This window comes from Notolepis coatsorum (genome assembly GCF_963971535.1).
Source record: "Notolepis coatsorum genome assembly, chromosome: 7".
In the NCBI taxonomy this organism is placed as follows: domain Eukaryota; kingdom Metazoa; phylum Chordata; class Actinopteri; order Aulopiformes; family Paralepididae; genus Notolepis; species Notolepis coatsorum.
Window position 1 is genome coordinate 133,546,821 of NC_140171.1, and position 26,501 is coordinate 133,573,321.

Sequence of the window (26,501 nt, forward strand, 5' to 3'; positions counted from 1 at the left end):
CATTCTTGATTTGGGGGATTGGTAGTTCCCATGAAATCTGAAGTTGTTCAAACGACAACAGCGATCCACCTTGAATTAAATCACACAGCTGAGTGAAACCTTGTTGGATGCGTCACAGTCACGAAAGGGGCTACTTAATTAATTAATCCAACCCACTTTATTTATAGAGCACATTTAAAAACAACAAAGTTTACGAAAGTGCTGTACAAGTCCCACAACATAAGAAAAAATAAATAATAATTAAAAAAATAATATTAAAAGAAATTATTTTTTTTTTATTTTTTTTCGAAGCTTCGAATTAAAATCGAAGCTCGGCCCCGAAGGTCAGCCCTACAAACAATAGAGTTGTACACTCTTAACTAACTTATTTACTTGTGTATCCTACTTTACCTGAACCCCTTTTATTTATTTTATTAGTATTATAATAAGTTTATTTTTCTCTTATTTTTTTTATTACTTTTTATTTGTTTAACTTTTTTCTATCCTTATCTATTTATTCTTTCCTTCCATCTCCCCCCCCCCCCCCTCCCTATGTGTGTGTGTGTGTGAATGAGATCCCGGGGAAGGTGGGTAGGAAATTGTGGGGGGAGGGTTAAATATATATTATATTTAAATGCTCAGGACTGTAACTGTTGGGATACTGCAGGAATGGGGGGGGGGGGTTACAAATGTAAAACCATAGAATATTATACATGTTAAAAAAAACGACAACTGCAGCTTGAGTGCTAACTATTACCAGTTCCCTAAAGTGAACTGGGCCTCACAGATTTTCAGTTTCATTGTCACCAAATTTAGCAATTGTACGCATCATGTGACATGCCCTCAAGTACAATTACTGTACTCTTATAGAGACGTATAGAGAAAATGTCAAGTCATCTTACTGTGCGTGTGTGCAGCAGAAATGGCAGTTGTCTCCCAACACCGTTGTTGAGCTGTCGCTGGGGGCTATTCTGGGGAAAAGAGGAACCGTCTTTCAGATAGTTGCCTCATCACCTCCTCTTGATATCTTCCACCAACTTCTACAGAAACACTGTTGAGCGGACCTGAAAAAGACACAAAACCATTAGCATTTAAACAGGATTTTGTGACAGCAGAGATGCAGCATTACATACAGATGTGTAGCCCCTAACCCAGGGGTCGGCAACCCGCGGCTCTGGAGCCGCATGCGGGTGATTAATCTTGGTGGCAAAATGGCTCTTTTGATAGTAAAGGTCACGACCCCTGCCCTAACCCATGGATTAAGAGAGTGGCATCAAAAGGACATCCTTCCAAATTTCACACATCGCGTCACATAAGCCCCCTTGGGTTTCATAAAAGGCGCAATATGAATCCATTTATTATTTATTATCACTTGAGACGCGATGACGTGTCTTGTTTGATTAGCATTGATGACAGGAGCACTCATTCAAATACTACAACTATGCTTGCACCTCATGGTACCAAAGCACCTCAAAGGCGCTAAAAACAAGATTACAAACATCACAAAACGAACTGGTCAGTAGGGCTGTCTTAAATACTTCGAAGATTTGTTCGATGGGCATGGGCTTCAAATATGAAAATAAAATTCGATTATGTAAAAATATATATATATATATATATATATATATGAATTTTTTTTTTTTTGCTAAATCAACTCTGCCTCTCTTTGTTAATTACAACAAGCAATGCTGTTTGTTATTTAAGATGAGGTCGGACTCGGCACTGACAGATTTGTGTTCATTGTGGTGCTTTTATAAAGCCTCAAATGACGGCTTACAATATTTCATGGAAGCAAAGTGTTTAGTTTGTCTAAGATTTAAAAAGGTTTCAACTTTACAGCACTGACAAAGTTGAACAAAGTGCTGTACAAGTCTTTAAGTCTTTATTTCGAAGCTTCGAATTAAAATCAAATCTCGGCCCCGAAGCTTCGAATTCCAAAAAGAAAATCGAAGGTCAGCCCTACTGGTCAGACTACTACCGTACTTGACCTTACTCCTAGAACCCACCTCACCCCTGCCCACTTTGACTACCTAGGATGGCTTAGAGTAGACGACTGAGTACAGCAACTTGCAATGGGCCTGGTCTACAAGATACACTACAGCACACAGGTACACATGTCGAAATACTTCCCAAAGGTCAGTGAATACCACGCCCACAACACCAGAGGGAGTTCGACCACAAATCATGTGCAACCCAGATTCGGCACAAACAAGGGACTATATAATTATAAACTATATAATTATAATATAATATTAAAAGGGATAATATAATCTCTGTTAGGATCTATGGGTAACAGTACTATATACCTGTATGTCATGTATGTCCTACCCTATGCCAGGGGTTCCCAAACTTTTCAGGCCGCAACCCAAAAATAACGGGGGTCAGAGAGCCGCGACCCCCACTATTATAGGAGGTAAAAAAAAAAAATTAAAAAAAAAATTAATAAATGGAAATGTATGGTTGAAACATGCACACGTTCAAACGCACACACACTAATACGCATTGGAGGCTTTTAACCAGGGCCGGACTGGGGAAATCATTCAGGCCAGGAAATATACCGTACTTTTCGGACTATAAGCCGCGGCTTTTTCCCCCATTTTTCGACCCTGCGGCTTATATAACGGTGCGGCTTATATGTGACTCGACGTGACCAAACCCGAAAATGTTCAAATCAAAATATTGCTTTTTTGACTGCATTGAAATGTTATTTATCTGTTCCCTTATTTGCTAAACTTAATACAACTTGTAAATGAGTTAATTCTTGTTATTTGTCCGACAGTATTGTGTCCCAATGGTAATTACATATGGTAATTAAACATTAAAACACCTGCGGCTTATAGTCCAGTGCGGCTTATATATGTACACATCATTCAATTTAGCTGCTGCGGCTTATAGTCAGGTGCGGCTTATAGTGCGAAAAGTACGGGTAGTGCAAAATATAGCCCCAGTCAGGCCACTTTTTAAGCAGGGGGTCTGGGGGTCCCCCACCAGGACATTTCTTGTTACAAAGACTTCATTTCCTGCATTCTGGTGCAGGAATTTTTTTATTTGTACCCTTTAAATGCCAGTGTTTGTGATGGCATCACACATTATTGTTAAAAAACAGGCTAGCATATGTATGATTAGCAACAACACTGATTTTGATGGATTTTCAGTTTTTTTGTAATGTCAGATTGAAAATAATACAATCTTTTATTCAACTTCAGCCCTGATCATAACACCAGATATTAATTTGATAATTCTAACCCTTTAAATGCCAGTGTGTGTGATGGCATATATTTGCAATATATCAAATGCAAAGTAGATTTTTCTGGGGGGGGATTATTACAGGCTAGCATGTGTCAATGATTAGCAACAACAGTTTTTTGTAAGGGTCCCGCCTCCACCAATCACATGCGGCTCCTTTTGTGTGTGTGTGAGAGCAAGAGAGAGAGAGAGAGAGAGAGAGAGAGAGAGAGAGAGATAGTTCTCAAACTTGTGTGAGTTGCAGTGATCTCCTGGTTGTTCTCCACCTAGGTTATCTCTAACTATTGCGCTGCTGCAACTAGAAACACTGTCCTGGCCTGCTTCTAAGTTCAGTGGCCTGACTGCAAAAATAATAATAATAATAAGATTATTTTTTTGGATTTTTTTTTTAAATTTTTTTTTTATCATCTGTCCTCCAGCTCATCTTCACTCCCCATCAGCACCAGCTCATCTTTCTCATCTCCCCTCTCTCTTGACGACCAGGGGTTAAACCCTGGTCTACGCCTATAGTTGTATAGTTGTTATTACGGTATAGTTGTTATTGCCATAAATAACACCATTCAAATAAATAATTGTATTTTTATTTGAAATAATTTCTTTTAACAATAGGCACATTAGATCAACAGGTAACAACAAAACAACCAACTTTTATTAAACATTCTATTAAACATTCTGATATTTTCGCGGGTCTCGTGCCACTGTCAGTGTCAACTAAGCAAGCACTCAGAAGACGCTCGCCGTTTGTCCGGGACAAGTAATATTGGCGTACAGAGATTGAGAGTTTCCAGTGTGACACTGTGAGACAGGCACTTTCTGATCAGATGGAATAACGTTACTATTCGTTTGGGGAATATATATATATATTTTTTTTTCTTTTTTTTTTTACTTGTCCAGTCGGACAAGTTAAATTGTATTATGCTTGTCCGACCATTTCTTTTACTTGTCCCGGACAATAGGACAAGCCTTAATGTCAAGCCCTGAATGTGCATCTGTAGTAGTCAGCTTAGCAACTAAACCGCCCCCTTTACTCTTAACCTCAACCAAAAGATCTGATGGTGATGACACAACAGCCAAAAGCTAGTTTATCTTAGAAACTCTCTTAGGCCACATGTGATCTGTATGAAAAGTTTCTTTAGTAGAAGAAACTTTGAATTCTGGTGCCTGGAGCACTTCTGTCTTTAACATGAAGGCTTGTGATACATTTAGCATAGAAGCCCTTAGTTTGAAACTCTGCATCAGGGAACCACATGACAGTTCTACAGACAGCAAGAGCCTGCATGTGCAAACCCGCATGGCGGGAAGCTAACACTACAAATACCTCAGCCATGCAGGCCAGCTCCCATTCCCTGTCAAGACCTCTGATAAGGAATGCCATCAATGTTGGTGTGCAAGGCTTGAAGGCTGCAAGCACACGTGTACACACACACACACCAAATGATACAATTTGCCCAGATACAAGACCTGCAATGTTTTTCAGTTTGTAATGGAAGTCAAGCCACAACATTCCCATGTGTGTGTGTGCATCTGTGCTGCCATGTGTAAGCATTTAGTGGCACATGCACAGACACAGAGGGAGAATATAACTATGTGTGTGCGTGTGCGTGTGTGTGTGTGTGTGTGTGGGGGCTGAAGCATTGACCAGCCAGTCTCTGGTATCCTGGTCAACTGGCCCACACTCTCTCTGCGATACATAATTGTGCACTAATGTGCAGACAGACAGAATAGAAATAAATATAATATAGCCTATATATAATAAAGACACTGACATTTCCGTTACAGCCTATTACAGCCATTTCCTAGTACAGTACTCACAGAGGACAGAGCTTTTTTATGAAACTACATAAATGTAACCTGAAATGGCTCTCTGTATAATTACGAGGTTCCAGGAAACAACCAAAGTGAGTGACCACAAAGAATGTTTGGTAATGTTTGTGTGGCTATGGCTTTCAAAGCTTTTACAGTATATGCCAAAACAAAATGGATGAGGATTGTTGGGAGGATGCGTCAGATACTATGGAACGTGGGTTGGCATGACAGTACAGAAAAGTGTACTCCAGTAATTCCAGTAAACCGACCAGCAGTTAAGAGATTCCTGGGATTACGGTGGGTTGCTAAGCTACACGATGGGAGCAACTACAGGCTGTGCTGCGAGCCTTTCTGGGCATGTTGCAGCAGAGCAGCTGAGGGAGGACTGATGAAACCATCATAGGAAAAGCCCCAGGGAGGATAGCGTGACTTGATTCCCTTCCAGAAAACACAATGTGAAAAAGATTACTAGAGAGAAATAGTCTCTGCATGTTTTGAGATGAGCAGACTAGCTCTCCTCGTAAAACCAATCATATGTCCATTCCAAAGGTTCTAATAATTCTGCCTGGAATAAACGAGTGAATCGTGTGTTTCTGGGAGGGGGGGGGGGGGGGTGGAAACAAGGAGGGCAAACTTCCTCCAAGAATTACCACCTGCTTCTAAATGCTTGTTTAACCAGCTGAGGCGTGACACCACCCTTTTGACCCTCATAAGCGTCCTTGTTCTCAGAATGCTAGGGCTGTACCGAATGTAATTTTTTAACATTCGAAGCTTCTATTGAAGTATTCGAACGAAGCTTTGAATGTCTGTTGTCATATTTTATGACTTAATAAAAAATAAAATAAAACTACTATTATATCCTCAAACTAAATCCTCAATTTGAATAAAGTGATTAATCTGATTAAATTCATTTTTTTTTATTGAATCAACTTTCTTCTTCCTTTGAATATAACTCATCAGTTTCGTCAACAAAGTCCAAAGTGACGTCAGACTATACCTCCCTATAGGCTGTTCAGTTGACTCTCACAAAACTGGCTGTATGGCATTTGGGGACCAACATCTGTAAATGTGTAATTTACATAATTCATAGGCCAAACCACCATATGACCACCAGATCACATAACATTTTTCGACAACAACATGACAACCGGTTAGTGATGTTTTACTTGTGAACTCTTTGTCCGATTTCCACAAAACCTGACCTATATGATTGTCCTATAATAGCCAGGAGGCCTGTAAAGTTACTTTTGAGTCATCTGACCTCAATTCTCACAAAACTAAGAGACGTTCGGTAGGCCTACTCCTCCACCTTGTGAGATCATGATGATACTTTAAAATGTGTTGTTACTTTGACATCCTAGCATTGAGATCTATATGAACGTGACACGTACAGCTATAGGGTCTGCATTTACATTTCTCAAAAACGGATTCCCCAGTCCCACCCCCATCATACTCCTAAACAGCGCACATGATTTTCACTGATGTCCCCCGGGGGCCTAATCAAAAGGTGCTGTTGAAGATTCCGGGTGTTTCAGGGATACAGCGGATGTTTAAAACCCTTTCACTACCACGCCTCCAGAACTCTGAAGCGTGCAGGTAAGATTGTGGCCGACCCCTACCATCCCGGTCACAAGCTGTTTGAGCCACTCCCCTCTGGCAGGAGGCTGCGGTCCATCAGGGCCAAAACCTCACGCCACAAGAACAGTTTCTTCCCCTCTGCAGTGAGCCTCATCAACAAGGCTCGGGACCCTCACTGACACCCCCCACTGTGTTACATTAACACACCCTACTGGACTATATACTTGCCCACTGTATTGTTACTTCATTCTAACTAGTGTATTATATAATTGTATAATTGACCACATCTGCCCAGTTGCACAGCCATGGCCTACTCCTATTTTACTTATAATTGTACTATATCTATCTATTCTATTGAGCTATATTTAATTTAGTTTATATCCCACATACTTTTATTCAACCTCTTACAAAGTCGTACAGCCCTGGCCTATATTTTATTTCATAAAATTATTCTATTGTGCTTAACTTAGCTCATACTTCATTTTACTTACTCAACCACTTTATTGCATTATCTCATCTGTCCACTAATGTCGCACCAGTAACGTCCAAAGCAAATTCCTTGTATGTTATTGCCAAGTATACTTGGCAATAAAGACCTTTCTGATTCTGACACTACAAAAGGTTAACCCTAATTGGTGCGGATTTTAATGCCATCTGGGATCCTGGGTTGGATAAATCTTATCCCACCTTTTCCAACGAACAAAAGAAATCATCTAACGCGTTAAAGGATTGGTCGAAGAATACAGGTGTAAATGATCTATGGCGATCACTCAACCCCACGACCCGGAAGTACTCTTGTCGATCAGCAAGACATAAAACACTTTCCAGAATAGATTATGTATTCGCAACCCCGAGACTATTTGATAACTATGACGTGGAGATGGTACCCAATGCATTATCAGATCACTGTTATTTACTCCTAAAAGGATTTGGTATACTGTCATCCCGAGCCCCAAGATGGCGATTTAACACGATACTGCTGAATAACAAGGAATTCATTACACAACTCAAAGAAGCTCTTTCAGTATTCCTACTAGAGAATGTGAAATCGGTGCCGGACCCTAGAATAATATGGATGTCGGTAAAGGGAATGATCAAGGATTTCACTGATAGCTTTTCCTCCAAAATACTAGTGATGCACGATATATCGGCCGCCGATATAATATCGGCCGATATGGCCGTTTTTTTACACATCGGTATCGGTCCGATATCAAGATAGGGCCGATATAAAAAAAAAAAGAAAAAAAAAAGGTTTTTTTTTTTATCTTTTTTTTCTTCTTTTTACATGTTTTGGCCTTAAATAGTTTCAAAATATCAGTCATTTCTGAAAATAAGTTACAAAAGTAAAAAAAAATTATGCGTTTTGGAAAATAGCTCTTTATTTGATTATCATAAAAAAGTGTTTTCTATACAGAGATATCGACATCGGTAAATATCGGTATCGGCCAGAACAGCAATATTAATATCGGTTATCGGTATCGGCCACAATTTTCACATCGGTGCATCACTACAAAATACGCAAGAATCGATGCTCAAAACTGGCGGAACTGGAAACGCTTTACTCTACGTTATTTACTTCTTTACAATACAATGACTCGGTTCAACTGGAATCGCAAGTTAATGTACTAAAAACAGAGATTAACGCCATTTATAAACAACAATCTGAAGTACAAATACGTAGCACAAGACAACAGTATTACTCTCAAGGTTCCAATCCAAGTCACCTACTAGCTATGCGATTAAGAGTTAACGCAAAATGTGCAGATATAACTACCATTAAAGCACAACAAGGACCTGTAACAGACACTAAAAAAATAAACGCGACATTCAGGGGGCGAAACTAGAGAGCGCCACCCGCCATTTGCGCTCAGTTTATAAGTTTGGCGCCTCCCACTATGACGTCTGCCCGCCGTGTGGCGGCCAATCAAATGGTCATGTGAAAACCGAAAATCATGATCCAATTCTGAGCGGAGTTCTCACTCGCTGTCCGAGCACAGCGAGCCCACTGCTGCTGCTGCTGCTGCTCCTATACTCCCCACCTGTTTCTGTATGCTGCATGTAAACACACAGTCACCGTGACTGACGTTAGTCTAGTCAGAGAGACCTCCGTGAGCTGATGTTAGCTACTGTTACAAAATGACCCAGTCAACTATTCACTTTTAGTTTAATACATGAGGCATTGTGTAACGTTATCCAGCTGGCTAGCTACTCATAGCTCCCGACATCAACAACTGCAGCAAGTGTCCAGTTACATCGCATCAGCATGCGGGCTGCTGACTAGGGTCTAGGTGCAGCGCAGGAGAATCCTTTCATGCTGAATGTAAGAGTTTAGGGTCCAGTTGTAGCACCGGAGAATCCTTGCTGGAGCTGGAGGCCACTCGAGTATTAGGGATGGGTACCTTTCACATTTGAACCGATACCGGTACCGGTACCTGTGAATCGATACCGGTACCCAACGGTACCTTTTTTCGGTACTTTAGTCTCAAGAAATTTAATTTACCTACCTCAGTCGTAAAAAAAAGATCCAAACTTCAAATAACTACAATTTCAACAGTTTTCGGCTTGTCATTGCTCCGACTGCTTTGTTGTTGAATCAAGTCAAATAGGTAAGCATATATTGTGCGTGTGAACGTTGACATGAAAAGAAAAAAGTTTAAAAAAAAAAAGTAAAAAAAGAAAAATTAATACACTTTTTTTTTTTTTTTTTTTTTTTTTCGGTTTCTCACTTGATTCGATACTCTGTAGTACCGACGTGTTTCGGTTCGGTACCTCAAAAGTACCGAATTCGGTACCCATCCCTATCGAGTATACACACAGACAGTGGAGCTGTTTGCAGACAGCGAGGTGGCGATGTCTCGCAGATAATACAACTACAAGTATGATTATATAATATATATATTTTATTAAAAAAAAATTATATAAAATAATAATAATTTTTTTTTTTTATCAAAAAAAAGTTGGCAGGTAAGAAATCTGCTTGGCGGGTAGATTCTTCCCATCTACCCGCCACTGGCCGGTGAGTCAAAAAGTTAATTTCGCTCCCTGGCGACATTCAAAGAGTTCTACTCCAACTTGTATAAATCAGAAACTACCTTCGATCAAAACAAAATGGACACATATCTTAATCAAATTAACCTCCCCAAACTTTCGGAGGATGACGCTAAACAGTTAGAAACACCTATCACACTAGAGGAACTCAGGAAGGCCATATCCGAAATGCAAAGTGGTAGGGCTCCTGGAAGAGACGGTATCCCACCAGAAATGTACCTCTCATGCTGGGACATAATTGGACCCCTATTACTTAATATGATTTTATACTCAGTCAAGGAGGGGAACTTCCATAAGTACGACAATATTGCACTTATAACAGTCCTCCTTAAAAAAGACAAAGTCCCCACCGAGTGCGGTAGTTATAGACCCTTAAGCCTCCTCGGAACCGATATCAAACTGTACTCTAAGGTATTAGCCATCAGACTTCAAAAGCATATGACGTCTTTAGTTAATCCGGATCAAACTGGTTTCATAAGAAACCGCTTGATCACTGATAACATAAGACGATTACTACACATACTAGATGCCAGCAAGGAAGACACCACACCTAAGGCGATGCTGTCCCTGGAATCTGCAATGAAAGCTTTTGATAGGTTGGAATGGTCGTATTTATGGGCAGTATTAGAAAGGATGGGGTTAGGAAAAGGATTTATTGATATGATTAAAGTATTATACAAAGACCCATCGGCCATGATTACAACAGGTATAATCACCTCCGAAATCTTTCCGGTATCACGCTCTTCTAGACAGGGTTGCCCTCTTAGTCCCGGACTATTAGATTTATCATTAGAACCTTTAGCACAATATATAAGACAATCCCAATTCATAGAACCAATCGTAATCAAGGGCACACAACACAAAATTAGTTTATATGCGGACGACGTAATACTGTTCATGCAAAACCCTAACACCGCAATGCCTCATCTTCTCAAGTTGATTGATGACTTTGGCGACCTATCGGGATTTAAGATAAATTGGCCAAAGTCGGCTTTCCTTCCACTTAACGCCCCTGCAAAAAATATACGCCTTCCAAAATAAATACCAATGGTTAAACACTTTAGATGTTTGGGAGTTGAAATATTCCCTACCATAAGCCAAACGGTGAAGCACAATTACATAGAAATCCAAAATAAAATAAAATACAACTTTGACAGGTGGTCAAAACTTAAAAACTCAGTACAGGCACGGGTTTCAATAGTTAAGATGGATGTCTTACCTAGAATTAACTTCATCAGCTCAATGCTACCGTTACCCCCTCCAGATGGTTACTGGAAAAAATTACACTGTTCCCCATACAAATTTATTTGGAATAACAAACCACCACGTATAAAAAGATCCACTGCACAGAGAAACAAAGCCGACGGAGGTATGGCATTTCCAGATTTTTTCCACTATTTTAAGGCGTACACTTTAAGACCACTGACAACCTGGTTTGATCCCCAAGCATCTGTATCCTGGAGAAATTTAGAAGTAAATATAGTAGCACTAGCACCACATGACTGCAGGATATAGTATACACCAAATTATCAATTAAGCAATGCAAACTGAAATTTGGCCCCATAATTACTCATGTTTGATTGATTGATTGATTGAAAACTTTATTAACAGATTGCAGAATGGGTACAATACAGTACAGCTCAATACACACAATTGTTAAGGGGATGCAGACCAGAGAAAGACTTTCGTCTTGTTTACACCAGGGTCCCCCATTTTCAATTCATCAGGACATATATGACATACATGACATACAGATAGTCAGTACTGCTACATCTATACATTTATGACATACCAGATTTGCAAATACAGTACTGTTTGTGATACAGAAGGAGTCAAGAAAAGGGAGTATATACATTTGACGTAGAAACTGTACATTGGAGGAGGTTGGGTGGGGGGGGTTGGGTACACTGGGATATTGACAACCATACTGGGTAATTTACATTGGAGGTGGTTGGGGGGGGGGGGGGCACACTGTATAAGCAAGCAAAACTGTACATTGAGGGGGGGGAGACTCTGTACAAACAAACAAAATTGTACATTGGACTATTGACAAAACCATACTAGGTAAATGACTGTACATTGGAGGGGGTTGGGTTAGGATATTTACAGGGGCCAGTGTTGAATTGCAGTCTCCCGTAGGTGTCTCTTGAGAGAGGTTTTGAAAGTGGGTAGTGATCCACATTCCTTTACAGCTTTGGGTAGGGCGTTCCACATTGATGTGGCATAATTGCGAAACGTGTTTAGTCATGCGATCCGGATATGGCGTGAAACACAAAAAAAAGATTCTAACCCACATAAATGGCATAATCATACTCCCTTATTGAATAATATTCACACCATTCTGATTGACAAGCTAAAAGCAATTGGTTTTGATAGTTTATCAGTGAGCTGGATACAATCCTACCTGGAGGGGAGAGAACAGATGGTGGAGGTAAACGGTACCCTATCCCCCCCCCTCACAGTGAACTGTGGTGTTCCACAAGGAAGCATACTAGGACCACTACTGTTCCTAATTTATGCAAATGCCATGTCGTCAGCTTGTGACTGCAACTTGTTCCTGTTTGCGGACGACTCAGCCCTGCTGGTCTCTGACAAGAACAAGTTACAGGTTGAAAAAACCCTCAGCTCGGAACTAGGCAAAATCTGCATATGGCTCGCCGACAACAAACTATCATTACACATGGGCAAAACAGAGTCCATTCTCTTCGGTTCAAATAACAAACTCAGCAAAACAGACGGCTTCTCAGTTACAGTGGGTGACAATATTGTCACAAGGAAAGATGAAATTACCTACCTGGGTTCCATCCTAGAGGCTAATCTTTCCTGTGACAAAATGGCATCCAATGTAATAAAAAAAAGTCAATCAACGAACTCGATTCTTGTACCGGATCTCCTCCCTGGTAAACAAGAATACCCTGAAGACTCTGGCAGGAGCACTCATTCAAGGGTACTACGACTATGCTTGCTCCTCATGGTACCAAAGCACCTCAAAGGCACTAAAAACCAAATTACAAACATCTCAAAACAAACTAGTCAGACTACTGCTTGACCTGACTCCTAGCCCACCTCACCCCTGCACACTTTGCCAACCTAGGATGGCTTAGAGTAGACAACAGAGTACAGCAACTTGCAATGGGCCTGGTCTACAAGATACACTACACGACCAAGGTACCCATGTACATGTCAAAATACTTCCCAAAGGTCAGTGAATACCACGATCACAACACCAGAGGGAGCTCCACAAATCATGTAAAACCCAGATTCGGCTCAAACAAGGGACTAAACACGTTTCGCAATTATGCCACAACAATGTGGAACGCCCTACCCAAAGCTGTAAAGGAATGTAAATCACTACCCACCTTCAAAAACACTCTCAAAGAACACCTACGGGAGACTGCAATTCAAAACTGGCCCCTACAAATGTCCTAACCCAGTTGTACAATAAAGACCAAGCATGGCTTTGTCAGTATTCCAATGTACAGCCCCACCCAACCCCACCCCACCTACCCAACCTCCTCCAATGTACAGTTTCCATGTCAAATGTATGTCAGTATTCCAATGTACAGTGCCCCCCCCCCCTACCCAACCCCCCCCCCCCACCTCCAATGTACAGCCCCACCCCACCTACCCAACCTCCCCCAATGCACAGTTTCTATGTCATATGTATATACTCTTCTTCTGAATTTTTTTAGTATCACAAACAGTACTGTATTTGAAAATCTGGTATGTCATAAATGTATAGATGTAGCAGTACTGTCTATCTGTATGTCATGTGTGTCATATGATGAATTGAAAATGGGGGACCCTGATGGAAACAAGACGAAAGTCTTTCTCAGGTCTGCATCCTCTTAACAATTGTATGTATTGAGCTGTACTGTACTTAACTGTACCCATTCTGCAATCTGTTAATAAACTTTTCAATCAATCAATCAATCAAACGATGCACTCCTGATTGGGAAACGACCTATAAGATTCCCTAGATGGGAAAAGCAAGGCATACACACATTAGGAGATGTTTTCAACAAACAGGGTTTTTGTAGTTATGATGAAATACACAAAAAATGTAATCTCACCGGTTCCACATATTATTTTTACGCACAGTTATTGTTATGTTTGAAGGCTCACGGTGTTCCATTAAGGATACCAATTGTACACCACAGATACCACAAATTCTTCTATGAAAGAGAGACATCGAGAGGTTTTGTATCAGATTTGTATCATCAATTACTAACGTCCTCGTATGAAACCCTCCACCTAGTCTGGAGGAGGGATATACCAGACCTGGAAAAAAAATTTGATTGGCAAGAAGCCTGGGCAAATGTTCGACTTGCATCAAGGAACCCGGACCATCAACAAATCAATCTTAACTATATTCATAGGACATACTTCTTGACTCCTATAAGACTGAACAGAATGGGTCTTAAACAAGACTCCAAATGCTCCTTATGTACAAATGGGGACATGGGGACATTTATGCACATGTACTGGGACTGCCCACCAGTTAAGATATTCTGGAAAGAAGTGACCCAGCAATTATCAAATCTCTTAACTCTGAATATACCTGTACACCCCTCTGTATTACTGCTGAATGATGTTTTTGAGTATGCAGTATCTATACAGCTAAAGAGATTGGTTTTATCTGGTATCACAGTGGCTAAAAGGCTGATAGCATCACGATGGTTTCAACCGGAAAAAATGTGCCGGAAGGTCTGGATTCTTACATATCTCGATGTGATTTATCTAGAAATATCTACAGCAAGAATTTTGGGTCTCAATGAATCCAAACTGACAATGTGGTTAGAAGTGGTGGAGAGAATAAAAGCTAGCATATAATGGTGGTGTCTGGTTAGGAGCGAATGATAATGGATGGATTATCCAATGGGGGGTCCGGGGGGGGGGGGGGGGGGGGGTGCGAGCAAGAGCATATGTGTGTAGGGTATTAGATAGCAGGTATTAGGGGTATATCTTGTATAAGACATTTATCTAAATGGTGATTTCATTGGATGTGCACTGTAAATTAATGCGTGTATATCTAATCTTGTGTTGTCATGTTTGTTTGTGTTTGTTTAAAAAATAATAAAAAAATAAAATACAAAAAAACAAAAAGGTTAACCCTTTCACTACCACACTACAGACGGTTAACCCTTTCACTACCACACTACAGACGGTTAACCGTCTGTAGTGTGGTAGTGAAAGTGTTAACCTTCTGTAGTGTGGTTGTGAAAGGTTAGCCGTCTGTAGTGTGGTAGTGAAAGGGTTAACATTCTATCTATAGTGTGGTTGTGAAAGGGTTAACCCTTTGTCAAGGTAGGGCTACTGTGATTGAGTTACCCAACACATAAAATGAACATGGAAAACATTCCTGTCTCTACCAGAATAGTTGGCACACTTACTTTGATAAAGCAATTACTAACCACATAATGACTAGACCTTAAGCTATAACTAAGCCTGTGTCTCCTAACATTTTAATTGCATAAACAATGACTGTGTGTGTACTGTGTAGTGGTACTGATGGGCCTGACAGTAGCATGTTCATACATGGTATGCAGGGCCGGCCCAACGCATAAGCGAACTAAGCCCCTCTGCTTAGGGTCCCCAGAGCCACCAGAGGGCCCCCCCTCCAAATCAAATTCTGCTCAGGGCCCCATAAAGGCTTGGGCCGGGCCTGGCTGTTGGTACAGTACTCGGTTCTAATATCATCTCATTCAACATTCACACAGGCTAGCTCTGGTTAACCCTTTCACTACCTCTACAGAAGGTTAACCTTTCACTACCACTACAGAATGTTAACCCTTTCACTACCACACTATTAACCCTTTCACTACCACTACAGAAGGTTAACCCTTTCACTACCACACAACAAAGGGTTAACCCATTCACTACCACACTACAGAAGGTTAACCCTTTCACTACCACACTACAGAAGGTTAACCCGTTCACACTACAGAAGGTTAACCCTTTCACTAGACAGTTAACCGTCTGTAGTGTGGTAGTGAAAGGTTAACCTTCTGTAGTGTGGTAGTGAAAGGGTTAAATGGCAACTGATGGCTTGATAGTGTTGATAGTGTCACCCTTCCTTCACCCTTTACACATCAGACTTCTGCTTCAACTCAAAATCCTGCCACCTACCTACATTCTCAGACTCCTTCATCGTCAGTTACATCACGGATATGAGAACGAGGATGAGTACAGAGCCCTGGTGGAGGTGAAGATGGAGATGGTGGAGACTTACACGTTTCTGAGAGTACACTTGAACTATAAACTGGACCGGCCGGACAACACTGAGGCTTTGATTTAGATGTATTAAATTAGCCGATTGTAACAAATACACGCAAAGGATTAAACACAATAAAGTCAGAGACTTGTTTCCATTGGCACAAGACTTGGTCTGGCACAAACATGACCTACAGTATCACAAAGAACAGACATAGGTACAATGTGGAAATCATCTTAAGAACTAAACTATTTGCATTGCAGAAAATAAAATATGCTATACTGCAACATTTTCTAAAGACAGATTTTTACCTTTTTCTTAAAAAGATAGCGACTGTCTGCTGATGCTCTTGATGGTCAAGGGAAGTTTGTTCCAGTTCAAAGCTCCACTGTACTTAAAGGAGCATTTACCCATGTTGGTTGAAAACCGGGGCAGGTACAAGTCCTCAATAGTGGCTCTCGTGTTGTGGGCATGTTGTACATCCCTATCCATCCTAAAGAACTTCCAGAGATACCCAGGGGCCCTGGCATTTGTAATGTTATATATGGACGATGTTGAGCTGGAGTTGCATAAATCTAGCTTCCAGGGGGAGGCAGCCCAGCTGCTGAAAGTGTACTCTGCCCACATGTGCTCTAGAAGAAGAAAGCCCTAATGTGAGTCTGATTAGTTTGTTCTGGGAGACCTGGAGTTTATCCTTCAGAACTTTGGTCAGACCACGAACAGATTGCATAGTTTGTTTGTTTGTTTATTAACACAGTTAAACAGAAGTAAAAACAATACATAATAAGTTATAACGATTGTGAAGGAGAAGTTAGAAGCCTAGAGGCTTATCAAGAACTTCCCCTGTTTTATAAAATCAAACATACAAAAAACAAACAAGTCAAAACAACAAATTACGAGTGCATTGGCTTAGGGAGAAATTTGGTTCTGCCGTTCACCTTGCTCATGGTCTTGAGAGAGCCATTGTTTCACCACTCAATACGTTGTCTATGTGGCAACCGAGGTAGCTCACGGGAGGATTTCGACATAAACCTGCCCCCCCCCCCCCCAGATCACTGCCAGGTGAAACCAATTTACGTAGCCTGGGTTGGGACCCAAAGATGATATATTCGAGATAGTTTGTTATCGGTGAGGCAAGATTTTATTCTGGAGAATTCCTGACTAAGAGTTGCTTGTAATATGTCTACATCCTTGACGGAGGCTAGGATGGCAGAATCATCTGCGTACATAAACAAGTTGACGTTACAGGCAGCTTGAAGATCTTATATAAATTCAAAATAGCATTGGACCCAGAACAGTCCCTTGTGGAACTCTAAGTTACTGGGGAGGCAGAAGAAAGATGGCCGTGGACATCTATCTGTTGGTCGCTATCTGAGAGATATTAACCATTTCAGACTGGATGTACTGATACCAAGGGCAGTCAGCTTGTTAAAAAGCTAATTATGAAGGCAGAATGCCTTCTGGATGTCAATTAAAATCATGCCACAAAGCTTGCCAACTTACACCAGGAAGAGCCAGAGCAAGCCGTTATTCCTGAGATTCAGGTCCTTCAATGTGTACAATAGGCTGCTGCAGTCGTTTTACCAGTCTGTAGTAGTAGCGAGCGACCTCTTTTTCTCTGTGGTATGCTGGGAGGGTAACATCAACTCAAGAGACATTAACAAATTTAACAAGCTGGTGAGGAAGGCTAGCTCCGCACCGCAGTCTCTGAGTCGAACTGGACACACTAGAGGTGGTTTCTGAGAGGAGGATGAGAAAGAAGCTGGGCAGTATCCTGGAGAACCCCTCCCACCCCCACAAGGACTGCTGCAAACAGATGGAGAAGCCTGCACGGACTCTGGAACCTTTTGTTCATTACTATTATTGATAGAGAGTATACATGTCTCCCTTGTCCGGCTGACCAGACCCTCCCCTTATGTGTATTCATAGTGTATCCTGTTCTTTACCTTCCATCTGGTGTTTGTATTCTCTATATTCACTTCCATTAGGGCTGGGCGATTTAGTAGCTTCTAGCTTGCAGTAAATTGTGGCAGTGAGTGTACTATAACATAGTTGGTGATATTTAGTATTTATAATTGTATTATTATTAGTTTTAAATTATTTATATATGTTTTCACTTATTATTATTATTATTTCTTGTTTCAGTTCAATTATATCTAAAGTTCAAAGTCATAGTGTTAAAAAAGTGGGGGCGACAGTGGCTCAGTAGGTAGAGCAGTCGTCTGGTAAGTATTGTGGTAAAACGGAGGTTCCCGTCTTGATTCCCGCTCAGCATGTCGAAGTGTCCATGAGCAAGACACTTAACCCCTAATAGCTCCAGAAGCCATCCTGGAGAACCCCTCTCAGTCTCACCCCCTCTACGAGGAGCTAGCCAGAATGAAGAGCACGTTCAGCCTGACCGCCCCCCCCCCCATCTTATCTTAACTTATGTGCAGGTTGGCAGTGGCACCTTGCATGGTTGCCTCTGCCATCGGTGTGTGTGAATGTGTGAGTGAATGGGTAAAATGTGAGGAACAAATTGTATTTGCGATTTGGATAAAAGCGCTATATAAATGCAGCCATTTACCATTTAAAAAGAAACACCAGTGTTAAAGTTCAATAAACGCATATGATAGCCTACTACAGTATGTTATAGTCCTTATGATTTTAATACAATTTTGGAATGTATAGGCCTAACAATGTTGACCTACATTATCACATTCCAATTTAGTTACTGAATGCCAAGACCATTTCAGGAGGCTGAAGATAAATATAACAAGCAGCGCTTTGAACTTCTCACGTCTCTGTATTCGACCAATAATAAAAATGTATTGATTGATTGAAAATGTTATTAACAGATTGCAGAATGGGTACAATACAGTACAGCTCAATACACACAATTGATGCAGACCAGAGAAAGACTTTCGCCTTGTTTACATCAGGGTCCCCCATTTTCAATTCATCATAACATAATATGGGAACATCTATACATTTATGACATACCAGATTTACAAATACAGTACTGTTTGATACAAAACAAAGAGTTTAAAAAAGAGAGTATATAACGACTCAGTCTCGCCTGCTACTGCAATACAATCTCTATCAAATTACAATAAAAACGACAATAGCAAATCCTCCCACATGAGGTGAGCAGGGAGACGAGCTGTCATGGATCATGATAGTCCAATATTAATATGATTGAAAAGTTGTTTTTAGGGGTAGCTTTATATAACAATGGATTTGAACGCCATGCGTACAGGGACTATGTGTCCCTTTGTAGTAACGTATGGGTTAAAGTAGTTATCCTTTTTAATAAGCTTGAACTGACGTCGGTCTACAAAATAAATGTAGCTACTCGCTTGAATACTTATTGTGCAGCACATGAGACACAGGAACAACACGAGTGTCCGCAGTATTTAGATACTAGTCTGTGCCCATTTACTTAGTCTATTTCAAAACTCTTGACTGCTGGTAAACATTGCGCACACTATACAAATAATGTTTACAGCGAAAGAGACGTAGGTTACTCACCTTCAACAAATAATAACCAAGATATTGTTCATAATAACCCGAAGATATTTCGGTCCAAAAGATTACAATGTTGTAACGCTACTCTCCAAACGCCACTTCCCTCTTTTTCCTCCTCCCTCAGCTTCCTCGGGGAGAGGAGGCGGGACTACGGTCTACCTGACTGACAGAGTGAGATGCATCCAGCTGCAGAACCACAGCACAAGCAGGCTGGGGTCCCGCAGGCTGATTGGCTGATTTGGGTCACGTGACCGTCCCACCCAATGGCTGAATTGGAGTGTTGCACTGCGGGCATTGGCTGATTTGGGTCACATTGATTGATTGATTGATTGATTGATTGATTGATTGATTGATTGATTGATTGATTGATTGATTGAAAACTTTATTAACAGATTGCAGAATGGGTACACGTGACTGCCACGCGTCTCTACTTTCCATAGCTCCATTTCTGCAGACCCCTCTCTGATTGGTTGAGCCCATTTCTGCAGACCCCTCTCTGATTGGTTGAGCGAAGCCCCTCTCTGATTGGTTGAGCGAAGCCCCTCTCTGATTGGTTTAGCTCGTCACGCGGCAAAAGGCGGATGTAATGTTATCAAGTTTCAAGTTTCAAGTTTCTTTAATAGTTGTCATACAGAAGTACAGAATACTTTCATACAAAATGCTTCTTACTGTTACGCTCCAGAGACTGTGCTAGACAAGATAGTATCAAATAACATAGTATAGCATGTAAATTAGAAGTCGAAAATGAGGTCACAGTGTTCAGTATAGACATATGTACAATGTTCGATGCAGAATAGACGTAACTGAGTTACCATATAATATACAATACTATGCAGTGTACTAATGTACAATACTATATAGTGCAAAGCAGAAATGGGATGAGGTACAATTTAGGTACAATTTACAGTAAGGTGTACGAGTTGTAGTGCAATCCTTCATCAATAAATATAAAGTGTGGGGAGTGGGTGCTACAGTGTGTTTGTTTAAAGTGAGTGTGTGCTATAAAGTGTGTGGAGTGGGTGCTACAGTGTGTTTGTTTAAAGTGAGTGTGTGCGTGTGGATGTGTGTGCTATGTGCGTTTGATGGTTGTTGTTGTGTAGTGTTCATTGTTCGTTGAGCAGCCTGATGGCCTGGGGATAGAAGCTTCTTCTGAGTCTTTCTGTGCTCGCCTTGAGACTCCGGTATCGCTTGCCTGACCGCAGCAGTTCAAAGAGGCAGTTGTTCGGGTGACTGGAGTCTTTAATGATTCTCTTAGCCTTGCCCCTGCACCGCTTGTTGTAAATGTTCTGGAGGGTGGGGAGCCCCCCTCCAATTGTGCGTTCGGCTGAACGTGTCACTCTTTGTAGTCTGCTTCGGTCTTGTGCAGTGCTATTCCCAAACCAGGAGGTGATGTTGCCAGTCAGGATGCTCTCTATTGTACATGAGTAGAAGTTCTTAAGGATCTTCTGACTGACTTGGAACTTCCTTAGGCGCCTGAGGAAGTAGAGGCGTTGTCGTGCCTTCTTCACAACACTGTCAATGTGTGTGGTCCATGTCAAGTCCTCGGATATGTAGGCTCCGAGGTACTTAAAGCTGTTGACTCTCTCAACCGGTGCCCCGTCGATGCTGAGGGGGCTGTAGTCCTTGACCCCCGACCTCCTGAAGTCCACAATCATCTCCTTTGTTTTGCTGACGTTCAGGGAGAGGCTGTTTTCCTGGCACCATCCCGCCAGGACCTTGACCTCTTCCAGGTAGGCCCTCTCGTCGTTGGCAGAGATCAGGCCCACCACCACTGTGTCGTCAGCAAATTTGATGATTGTGTTGCTACTCCGCTGAGCCACACAGTCGTGTGTGTACAGGGAGTAGAGGAGGGGACTCAGAACACAGCCCTGGCCCCTATGTTGAGGGTGATGGATGAGGTGCAGTTGCCTGCTCTCACCACCTGGGGTCTGCCCGTCAGGAAGTCCAAGACCCACTGGCAGAGGTCATAGTTCATGCCCAGGTCCCTGAGCTTGGCTATGAGTATGGAGGGGACTATGGTATTGAATGCCGAGCTGTAGTTGATGAATAGCATTCTTCTGAGTATGAATGTGTATGCATGTGAATGAATGTTGGTGGTGGTCGGAGGGGCCGTAGGCGATGATTATTCGCCACGCTTCCGTGAGTCTGCCTCAGGGCAGCTCTGGCTGCAATTGTAGCTTACCACCACCGGTATGAATTAATGAATGAAAACTTTATTTAACAGATTGCAGAATGGGTACAATACAGTACAACTCAATACACACAATTGTTAAGGGGATGCAGACCTGAGAAAGACGTTTGTCTTGTTTCCATCAGGGTCCCCCATTTTCAATTCATATAGACATTTATGACATACACAACATACATGACATTTATGGCATAGGGACATATAGGTATTTAGTACTGATACATTTGTATGACAGTATGACTGTGTATGAACGAATAATGGACTCTGTGAAGCGCTCTGAGTCAGAGAAGAGCGCTATATAAATCCAATCCATTATTATTATTATTATTAACTGTACCATGACGCACTCCCCACTTACTGTAACTGTACCATGTTCTACATATAACCTCATCTCATGCACCTTGTTGTGTATCCTGTTTATTTTTCCTCATTATTATATTCAGAGTTAATTATATTGTTTACACTGTCTTTCTTCTATTATAACCCTGCCCATTTGATGTTCCCAAATCATATTCAGAAAGTATCACAGAGACTTCTATTGACCAAGGAATTAGTTATTATTAGTAAGACACAACATTTCCGTAGCAATCCGAAGTGACATTGAATGAATGAATGAATGAATGAATGAATGAATGAATGAATGAATGAATGAATGAATGAAAACTTTATTTACCACTGACCACATTGACCACCAGACTCTTTCTTTTAAGGCATTAACTGGGTTAATTAATATAAATGTTATATTGTAACTGTCTAGTTACACATTGGTTCCGAAACATGTATGTTCCAGGCTGCAATTAAAACTTTGAATCTGAGAGAGCTCTGGTCAGCGAAGCCGGCGATTATTATTGGTTTTTAATGACAAACCAATTACATAATCCAACATATGTGTAAAGGCACACACAACATATTCCAGTTAACGGTATATATTTTTAATGATTCGTTATGGCGTAATCAATACTTCCATGCTTTGGGGGTATTCATCAGAAAACTCGGATCCGGGATTCGGCTCCCATCCGTCGGGCAAGAACTGTGGGTTTTCAGCCTCTCTCTCTGGAGCTTAACAGAGTTTTGATTCCTGGTGTAGCAGCCTGAATATTCTACAAAGTATTCAGTAGTGCTAACTAACTGTTACTTTCCCTGTGTGTGTATAACGTGTGATTAACAGTGTTCCTTTGGATAGCCTAACAGTGTTCCTTTGGATAGCTCGCCCAGTCTAACGACGAGGTGAGGTGCTACTCTTCTCCGGCTGCAGTATGGATTACTAACAATAACATTGAGCCCTTTTTCCCTTTCTGGAGCGGTCCTTGAGTGGGACCAGTGGAGGTTGCCAGCAGGGGGCGGAGTGGCAGTGGTGGCAGGTGGAGCAGTGGAGAGAAGCAAGCAACGAGGAAGAGGGAGTTACCTGGAGGCAAAGGGGAGCAGGAAGCTCTCTTCGACATTGGACTTGACGGTGATCAGTCGCAGTTACAGTGGGCGGGTGCTCAAACGAGCCCCGTTGTTGGGGAGCCCCGTCGGAACGAGCGGCGGGTGACAAGAAGAGTGCCCCGCTGGAACGAGCAGCGGGAGATGAGAAGTACTTGCTAGTGACGGGTTATCGTAGAAGTATCAGCGATAGTGTGTGAGTAAGAGAAACCGAACCAAAGGACTAACGTCTAGAGTTAACGAGACTAACGTCTAACGTTATCGGGTTATAGTAGTTAATGTGTGCGGTGTAGTAGTATGCTGCTAGCGGCTCCGTCTGACTTGAGTAGACTACCGGGCGCGCGGCGCTGAAGAGACCGGTGGTATAGCCAGCCACGTTGCATTAGCAGTGTAACCGAGATAGCAGGAGGGTGCATCTAGACCCAAAGCTTAGCTGTGTTTAGGGTAGCAACAGTATTAGCTCGCGCGACAGAAGCAAGCCAGCAACAGCAGCGGTGGATGTCTCCCAGACGGTACAGAGGACGCCTCTTCCCACCAGCAGAGGACGCCATACAGCACGCTCCTCCAGCTAACCACTGCCTATGCTGTCCGCCCAGCCTGCTGGCTGTACTCGCGGATCGCCGACGCCATCTTGTCACCTGGACGAGCGGTGACAAGAGTGGGTCCGCCATCTTGGCTAAGTACTAACGGTCATAGACGCCTGACCAATGGAGCACTCGAAGCATCTGCTCTACCACTATTGAACATGGGGGGGCAAACGTCTGGTTTTGCTCCCCCACTTTTTGATTATATGAAAAATATGATATATCCACCCCCCCCCCCCCAATATATAAATCTAACCATGACTACGTAATTTCAATCAAATTAATAATACGCAATGACACTTAATAGCAAGTTTTTAAGTTTCCAAAGATTGTGTGACCCCCCACATTAATGGTTTGATCCAGTGCCCCACTGTCCCGACTCCCTCGTCATGAGCGTAATGGGAGGCGCTGTTTTTTGAATGCCTGGTGAAGAAAAGTTCACCTCGATATTGGATTTAACATTGGCTTTGTGAGGATTATCCTTCTGCGTTTTACACCAAATGGAGCTAATCATTACGTAAGTCGAACACTGTGACTGTATACTAAATCAATCAATCAATTTCTTTAATGACCACCCAGCCAGGCTGGTGGAATTTGGTTTCAGTGCAGCATGTTACAGCATTTGTTCCAACATAAAACATAGAACATATAACATCACTTACAACGTACATACTACATGCAGTTAGAAGAAAACACAATTACATAATTACAGTTCAGAGTTTATGTCCATGTCAGCAGAGGTAGGGGGGGTTGCGGGGGGGGGTACTACAGGGAGTTCAATGTCTGTATGCGCAAACAGATTGAAACTGAATATTTATCGTATTGGTGATGCAAGCCGAGCCGCCGTGCTTAGCGTTACCTAACCATTAGCTAGTGAATCTTTCATGAATGAATTAATGAAAACTTTATTTAACAGATTGCAGAATGGGTCCAATACAGTACGGCTCAATACATACAATTGTTAAAGGGATGCAGACCAGAGAAAGACGTTTGTCTTGTTTACATCAGGGTCCCTGTGTTGACGGTCATGATGTTGTTGTTGTTGGCTTGTTGCTGCTGGGGATCGGATGTGAACGGAGGGGCTTCGGGAGGATCGGGAAAGTTATTATTATTATTATTATTATTATTATTATTATTATTATTATAGTAATTGGCTATCATACTGCAATATAAACTGAGTTTTATAGTGAAAAGAGCAGCTTTATTGGTCAAGATTGAAGGCTCTATATTGCAGGAAATTGCACGTACAGGTGTTCATTAAATGTAAAAAAAAAAAAATCTGCCGTGGAGGGGGTCGACCCCCTCCAAACCACCCCTTGCCTGTCTTGCACAGACAAAAAAGCAGAAAAAAAATAAAAAAGAAGGGACAAAAAGAAATTAAGAATAAAAAAAAAATCTTGCACCCCCACGTTCAACTATAACTAGGCGGCCATGCTAACGGTACCACGTGTATCAACAGCAACGTCCATTCAAGTGAACGCTAACAACCAGTGTCTAAGGGGTACCCCGAACAATTTAAGCCGGCTTAGGTTAGGTTTTCTTTTGGTAACGTGGGCCCACATTTACTTGGTTTTATTTTGTTATTTTGTTATTTGGTTATTTGATTATTGGATTATTTGGTTCTTTGAACTCCCAATGTGTCTCTATTTTATGCCTGGGTTCCCCTAGTACAAGCGGGGTGTTTTAATGTATTGAGCACTCGGTGCCTATGGTGGGAAGAGCTTCCCCTACATTATAATAGCAAGAGCACTCTGTGCCATGTATTAATAAATGACAGTGTAATGGATAACATGCCCAGGCTTCTATATAAAGTAGACATTATCGGGATCATTGTGTGTGTCTGGTTCTTCCAATTACCATTTGCTATTCTAACCCTGGGTAAATATTGTGACTGCATAATTATTTAACCCTTACACCCCATTTATAGAATAGCATTTGAAGGGTCTATACAGGTGGTCAAGGAAGGGTACTGCTTAAAGGGAAGCCCAATAATACTATTGAACTGACAGTCACTGGGTGTGGGAGGGCTGTCGGAGGTACTGGGGGAAGTGAGGGTGTGTGGGGAGCTACTGCTGACCGCCTTGAAAGGCGAGGGAGACCAGAGTACCAGTCCCCAGGTTAGTAAATCCTGGGCCCCATCCACTCCAGCTGCAAGCCCTCCAGAACGACGTTCCGGGCCAAAGACGGGGGGGGGGGGTACTTATAGGTCCAATACTATAGTATCCTACTACCCAGTGTCTGTGTACTACTACTCCCACAAGCAGGGATAATCCACCCTTCTACATTTGGCGTCACGAACAGGATCAACATCCTACTCCACTTCCTTGACCGACCAGTAGAGAGACCATGACGTCCGACAAGGGGACCCGAGCCGCGCAGGAGATGGCGGCAAAAGTGGAAGAACTGCCAGAAAAGTGCCAGGCGCAGAGGGCACGACTGGAGACATTGGAGGAACCAGTGACGAGACTGGAACAAGAAGAGGCCGTGAAGGGGTTGACCGAGGGGGCACTCCAGGAGAGGCGGTGTGTTCAGGCGGCTCTGCGGGAGCCAAGAGATGGCTCAGAAGCCGCCAATGGGTTAGAGATGACGTTCACCAAAGAGTGTACCCTCCTCGTGAAGGACGACCCCATCCGAGGATGCGCGAGCGACGTGGTCCGGAGACTTCTGAGGATGGGAGTGCTCGGTGGAGTGGACAGGCTCTTTCACGGGATGGAGGGGATGCGCACGTACCGCAGATATCGCCCCGGCTCCGAGGATGTCGGCTTTAGCCCCATGGTGGTAGTTCCCCACCAACCCAGCCGGGTCAGCCGGGAGGCTTACGTCCCGGTATGCACGTCAAGGAGGTCAGAACCGGAGGTGGAGGACACCGAGAGGGGCGTCCCCATCGCCACGGGCCCCATCCCGTACTCGCCAGTCGGCCCCATAC

At 42.3% G+C, this 26,501-nt stretch overlaps 1 protein-coding gene across 1 annotated transcript in view; it reads right to left on the bottom strand.

Moving 5' to 3' along the window:
- LOC311232229 (inactive rhomboid protein 2-like) overlaps positions 1-19,507 on the bottom strand; it is a 142,733-nt gene extending 123,226 nt beyond the window's left edge. Inside the window, exons 1-2 of the mRNA XM_084318958.1 lie at positions 19,382-19,507; positions 882-1,043 (exon numbers count right to left, since the gene is read on the bottom strand). The gene's annotated coding sequence lies outside the window, so the exon portion shown is untranslated. The remainder of the gene's footprint in view (positions 1-881; positions 1,044-19,381) is intronic.
- Between the last annotated feature and the right edge of the window lie 6,994 nt (positions 19,508-26,501).